The sequence below is a fragment of the Oryx dammah genome, unplaced genomic scaffold (assembly GCF_014754425.2).
Source record: "Oryx dammah isolate SB20612 unplaced genomic scaffold, SCBI_Odam_1.1 HiC_scaffold_28, whole genome shotgun sequence".
NCBI lineage: Eukaryota > Metazoa > Chordata > Mammalia > Artiodactyla > Bovidae > Oryx > Oryx dammah.
Window position 1 is genome coordinate 78,221,273 of NW_024070212.1, and position 7,167 is coordinate 78,228,439.

The following is a 7,167-nucleotide window of genomic DNA, read 5'->3' on the forward strand; positions in this document are numbered from 1 at the left end:
TCCTCCTCCAATCGTGTTACCCCATACAGAAATCCATAGTTAGTGCAGCTGCTGCTGTCAAGACCTGATCACTTAGTGATCCTCGCTTCAGGCCCATGGACCCAGCAGCCTTCAGATTAAATTAATTTACTTGCCAAATCATAGGTCCAGAAATTTAGGGGCCACTAGTAAGAATCTTGCCAGATCACATGGCTGATCTTTGCCTTTGCAGAGAATCCAAGTGTTCGTAAAATGCTTTTTACTTACATTATTCCATTTGTTCTTCCACCAACCTGGAAACAAATGCTAGGTAGGGGCTCATTGTTCTGTTTTACAAATAGGAATCAGAAATTCAGAGAATCAGAGCCTGGCTCAGAGCCGCACAGTCTCTCGGGCAGAGGCAGAACACTGTCTGATCAAGCTGCACACCATGCCCTTGCACTCTGTTGCTCCTTCTCTTTTCACTACTCTCTCACTCTGTCTTGTCCATCTCTGCCCTTGCCGTTGACCCATTAACTGTGAACAGTCACTGGCTCAGACCAAGCTTCACTAGACCAAGCAGGGCCTGCTCTTTCTCAGGCTTCACTTCCCGAGCCATCTTGGGTGACTTCCCAGAGAACAGATGCAATGCTTTACAGGTGAGCATCAGTCTTTGCTGTCCCTTGGGAATTCAGTTGAGTCTGCAGCCCTAAGCTGCCACAAATGTTCTTTTTCCCCAAGCAAGTACCTGTGTATTAATCTTAATGTCATGTCATACTCCTCATTTGAAAAACTTACAGCTTTACTTGGTGTCTTTAGTGTGTACAGTAAACTGAGAAATTGCCCTGGAAGCCAAGGCTTTTCTGTGGGTTGGCTCAGTGAAGATCACCTGACCTGAAGCTCTCTCTGCCCTTGACCAGTGGGCAGAGAGTGGTCTCCACACCACCCAGCTCAGAGTCAAGCCTGCTGACCACCCACCCACACCCTGTCCTATCTCTAACCTAGCTTCCCTTCTAAAATGTTGCCATTTTGGTTACTTTCTGTGATTAGATTCGTATTATATGTAACTTTTTGGAATTGGCTTTTTTTCTACACAGTATAATCCCCTGGAGATTCATCCAAATCATGATACGGATTTTTGTTTTTATTTATCACCCAAAGTCCATACATTAAGAATTTTTCAAACTTAAGTTTAATTAATTTTTTGAAAATTCACTTAGATTGTGTGTGTGTGTTTCATTAAAATCTGTAGCTAAAGTTACAGTGTGTGTCATTTCCTAGCTAGGAGACCTTGTGGATGGCTTGATCTTTCTGAGGCTCCTTGTCCTCACTTTTAGAGTGAGTATAATAATTACAGCTTTATTTTAGTTTGACTTTTTAAAGTTTCAAAGAGGAGGTCCATCCATATTCCCCTCATTAATGTAGGCTAATTATAAAAATGCAAGACAGCCTCTTCTTTAGCCACAGGGTGACTCAGTCCTCCCACAATGGGGATAAAGAGCAGGTCTTGTGCAGAAGGACCACCTTTTCTGTGTGACCCCCTGTCATTCATGTTATCTAGAAGATCTAAATGGCTGGTTGGCCATTCCAATATGAAGAACCTGAAATGGGCCCACGCCAAACCCCTCAAGGCCCTCTTGTGGACATCCTAGGGAAATCTGTCAATGTTTCTGTGTGCCATCCGTCAGAAACAAGCAAAGATGCCTTGTGAGGTGACGCCCACATCACTGGAGGCATTCAGGGTGAGGCCAATGGCTGCATTCTCAGGTATGGGACTTGGCAAAGGGCTGATCCCTAGTTTAGTCCTTTGTAGATGACAGGCAAATGTATTTTATTCAACAGAGTAAGACATAAAAGTCCCTGTTCAGTCATCTGCTCAGAAAGGACTCTGGATTTGAAAGGTCCTTATGGCTTAAGACTTCCCTGGTGGCTCAGACGGTAAAGCGTCTGTCTACAGTGTGAGAGACCTGGGTTCGATCCCTGGGCTGGGAATATTCCCTGGAGAAGGAAATGGCAACCCACTCCAGTACTCTTGCCTTGAAAATCCCATGGACGGAGGAGCTTGGTGCAGGCTACTATCCATGGGGTTGCAAAGAGTCGGGCACAAGTGAGCGACTTCACTTTCACTTTAAGGCTTAACAGGCCCTCATCAGGGACAGGGTTGCACAGGGTTTATAAGGAGCAAAATTCAATGGCTAAAAACAACTCTGGCCAACTGTGAAGCCCAATACAAATACTAGCAATTTCACAACATCTCTTGATTTTACATGAATTCAGTTTCATCTAAGTAGCATTTTGGCTACGTGCCACTAGAAAGGAAATTTCCTTGTGTGTATGTTATTTTTTTTTAAGCTTATAGACCCTGGTTTGCCATGACTGTGAAGGTTAAACAGGAAAATGAAAATACACACAACACTTGTTTGTGTTTCTGAAAGGAGACAGCAGAGTTCAGTATAGAGCTGGAAACAAAGCCAGCTGCTTCCTGTGAAATGTCTGTGGGCAGGAACTACAGACTCCCAGGATAACTTCAGTTTCTTATGATAACAGTTACAAAGTGGCCATCAAGTAAGAACAAAGGTCAGTCCAGGCACATCCAGGGTCCTGGGCTTTGATACAGTATCTAAAACTAACATAAATCCTTGAAAACTTACAAGTTCTTGCTCTTTTGACTCCACATTTGAGATGCAGAGGGGAGCTAAACTACATCTCTGTATATTTAACTTTTTTTTTTTTTCCCCATTTCAACTTTCAAAATAAGACCTTTGCTTAGATCAGGCAGAGCCTGAGGAAATGAGAGCATCACCCACCCTGGGATGAGCCCATCCCACTTGAAGACTGTAAGAAGCTTGTTCCACTGGGAAGAGGTCCTCCTCACCTTGGTAGTGAGTAATTCCTGCTGGCCGCCACCGACCCCAGGCTGAAGCGAGGCCTTCAGGAGCACAGAGGGAGATCTGTATGCTCCTGTGCCTTTCAGCTTCTGGACAACCCAGCCCTCCCTGGAATCGCTGGGCACTGACCTGATGCCTGAGACCAGATTACACATCCTCATTTTTCACGATGAATCCTACCTACTGTTTTCTCATTTTGTGAATCTTGATAAGAATAGGAGTCATAAGGTATCTTTGCATATCCCTCCCCGCCCCAGACCCCGAGTCCTGAGTGCCCCTCACCCCATATGTGTCTTTTTTATCCCTGTAATTGCCACATTTGTTTCATGATTTCCCAGTCAGCTTCACTAAAATGAGCACCTTTCAGGCAGAAACAATATCTTCTTTTCTTGGTCTCCCCTGCCCCGAGCAAAATGCCTTGTCTGTATTAGGTGCCTGGTAAATGTTTATTGACTGAACACAGAAGAACCAGAATGCCTAGGAAGGTGGACAGGATCCATGGGAAGGGGAAGACCTTGGAGTCCAGTTTACAGGAGGAACTAGGTAGGGGTGTGTGTGTTGAGAGTCTGTGGTAGACATACTAACGGACCCTCAAAAATGTCCATGTCTGAATTTCTGGAAACTGCAAATATGTTACGTTACATGGCAAAGGAGAACTAAACATTGCAGATGGGGTTAAGGTTACTCTCCTGCTGACTTAAAAGTCCGGAGATTATTGTGGATTATCCAGGTGAGCAGTGTAATCACAGGGTTCTTATAAGAGGAAGGCAGAACAGTCACAGTCAGAGCAGAAGACAGGACCACAGAAGCAGAGACTGGAGTAACATGGCCACAAGCCAAGGAATGCAGGCAGCCACCCGAAGATGGGAGAAGCGAGGAAGGATTCTCCCCTTGAGCCCCCAGAATGAACGCATCTATGCCAGCACCTTCATCTTAGCCCTGAAAGGCCCTGAAGACTTCTGACCGCCAGCAACTGTAGGATAACTTACCATCTTATGAAAAAATAAAAATAACCAGAACGAACTTTTTTGGCCAGTTCAATATATTTGTATTGTTTTAAGCCCACTGAATTTGTGATAATTTGTTACAGCAGCAGTTGGAAACTAATATAGAGGCTAAGCTTAGTGGAAAGAACCTAATGAAAGCCATGAACTTGGAAAAGGAAATGGCCATGTGGGAATAGCTTGGCAAGCATCCAAAGACACGTTCCTAGCTGAGTCACCGTAGATCAAAATATGATCAGAATTAGTTACGAGCTCCATGCGTGCTGCCTCTAGCCTCCCAAGTAATGAATGTCTCCAGTAACTTGGGAGGTGCCCTAGTAGAGTTACTCTAAAAGGGTCTGCCAGACCTGGGTTTGCGTTCTCTGCCTCCTATAACTTGTATGGTCTTCGGCAAGGTATGTCACCTCTCTAAGCCACAGTTTTCTTATCTGCAAACTAGGGATAAATCTGTCTCTTAACTAGAAAATTGGTGTGAGGATTACATAGTACATGGAATGTCCTTAACATAATGCCAGTCACATAGTAAACAGTAACTGCTGTTACTGCAAGTAGACATTCTATCCTGTTTTTAACAACCGTCTTTGAGGTATCCCTATACTCCTCACTGACTGAGTCATATGGTCGGCCTTCCCTGGTGGCTCAGATGGTAAAGAATCTGCCTGCAGTGCGGGAGACCTGAGTTCAACCCCTGGGTTGGGACGATCCCCCGGAGAAGAGAATGGCAACCCACTCCTGTATGCTTGCCTGGAGAACTCCATGGACAGAGGAGCCTGGCGGGTCACCATGGTCTACAGTCCATGGGGTCCCCAAGAGTCAGACACAGCCTAGCGACTTTCACTTTCAGAGTCTGTTTGGTGTGTTCTGGGGACAAAAGCCTGAGAAGAAAAACCAGGTTGGCGGAAAGACCCCAAATCGAGTGCCCTTAAAAGAATGCCCAGACTTCTCTGGTGGTCCAATGGTTAAAAATCCACCTGCTAATGCAGGGAACGTGGGTTCAGTCCCTGGTCTGGGAAGACTGCACCTACTGCAGGGGCAGCTAGGCCCGTGTGCCATAGCTACTGAACCTGCACGCCTAGAGCCCGCGCTCAGCCATGGGAGAAGCCACTGCAGCGAGGAGCCCGCACACTGCACCCACAAACAGCCCTCGCACAGCAGTGAAGACCCAGCACAGCCAGAAATAAAACAGCAAAATTAAAAACAAATGGCTGAATGGATGGAGAGCTTTCACATGAAGCCCTTTGAAACATTTTCAGGACTGGTTACACAAGTGGACTCCCTTACTCAGAAAATTATTAGGAATTTCAAGATGACAAGCACAGAACATTGAAGGAGCATAGGTCCCTGCTCCACAGTTCACACACCCATGATGTGACCTTGAGTATCACCATGTAAAAGTAATATCATGTAAAAGTGATGGCCTCACTCTGTGAGGCCGTGGTAACAACAGCTGCAAGAAAGTGAACACGTTCAAGGCTTTGGAAGGTGATGACAGTGGGGATCACAATCGGAAAGAATAAAACAGCACATGGCAACATGAGGAGGAGGGAACATCAGAATGGGGCAGAAGTCAGATCATCAGGAAGAGGAAGACTGTTGTCCTAGATCTGAGAACATCCCCTGTGGCCCAGCTCTGCTTTCTGGTACTCCAGGAGGATCCCAGGCCATCCCACCCACTCACAGGCTCTGAACAGAGTATCAGTCAGGTTGATGCCTTTGCCTGTACAGAGCAGTCCTGAAGGTTTTACAGCAGCATGGTAGCTCCCTGGAATCTGACAGGCCACAGTAACTTTTTCAAAGAAGGAATTAGTCCTGTCTGGAGGATGATGCAGATAAAAATGGTGGCAAGTGAATTATTTTGTTATGGAAGGGTTTGGCATCCTGTTGCTGGCAGAATCTCATCCTGGCTTTGCTAGGGGAATAGTTCACGGTTGTGGAGGAGTTCTGTGGGCGCCTGCAGTCTCTGTGTGGTTTCAGAAAGACATTATTTCAATGTAGAATAAGACTGCAAGTGACCTAGCAACCACAGCCCCAAATTGGACATCTGTGTGTTTAAAATGGGTGGGAATTCTCCAGCCAATCCTTCCCTCTGCTCACTAAGGGGACATCCCTGAGCCTCAGGCTCCAACACTTTTGCACTCATTTCTACCCTCCAGCATTGCTGACTTTATAAAGGAGAAAAATGGAAAATGTGACTTTGTAATAGATACGCTTTGTCTTTTAATGGGGTTCTGTGGAGGGGAGTTCTGCCTTTTGTTTTTCTCTCTGCCGCCTAGATGCCTTTGGGCATTCTGGTGTGTTCTTCTCATGCTGTGATATTGTGACCACGTGTTCGAGCCAGAACTGCCACCTGAGGCTTGTCAGTGTTGTGAACGTCTGTGCATCCAGGGAATGCTTTCTGTGGGAGAGTCCTGGGATAGCTCTAAGTGCTCTCTTCTAGCTCTGCCATGAAATTACTGGGACATTTTGTTAATTTATTTCCCCTCTCCCCCCAAGCCCACAGTTCTAAAATGTGTTTCTGATTTTGTCTAGTTTCTTTTTCTGCCCTCCCTTTCTCCTTCCCTCCTGTGGTGCTCTCGTTCCTTCTGAGCCACAGCTGTACTTAGCACTCCATCCAGGGGGCTGCACCAGTTTCACTGAGGCAGTTTGGAAGGGATGCTAAACTGGAGCAGAATCTAGTTCGATTTAGGAGTTAGATTATAATGCATGTTCCAAGGGTGGGAACTGGAGCCAAAGACAGTGACTATAATTATTTTCCCAGATGCAGGGCCTGTGTGTCCAGACTATTTCTGTGGGTTCTTGCATGCCCCGCTTTGGGGAAGGGAAATGGGTTGTTGTTGCTGGCCTTAACATTTAGTGTGGTAAATTCTGTGATCCTGAAAGTGGGACATCTGAAGAGAAGGTGGCCTTGATGAATGGCTTCATGTGCATGGCTGTGCCTGACTGTAGTGGTTGGTAAACCTTTCAGTCCCCATCACCTGTTAAACCCAGGATTTAAATACCAGGATGATCCAGGATGCCCAGACAGAAACCTCTTAAAGGTTAATGCAGACATGCTTTTAAAATGACCTTTCAAAAAATAAAATAAAATAAAATGACCTTTCATCAGAGCACCTAGAATTCAAATAAAGTAATGATTCAGAGTCCTATCGCAACCTCCAAGTAGCTTTTATCTGATTCTTGTGAGGATTGCAGTTCTTGAGTTAAGTCTTTCTTTAAACCATATCCTTGAAGGCTGGGAGGATCCTCAGCCACCTGGTCTCAGAGAAAGATGTGAGAGTGACAGGCATTTCCTTATTGTGTGTAGATCACTTTCTTCT

At 45.6% G+C, this 7,167-nt stretch overlaps 1 pseudogene; it reads left to right on the forward strand.

Annotated features, from left to right (window-relative positions):
* Positions 1–3,319: 3,319 nt before the first annotated feature.
* LOC120856569 lies at positions 3,320–6,903 on the forward strand (annotated as a pseudogene).
* The last annotated feature ends 264 nt before the right edge of the window (positions 6,904–7,167 follow it).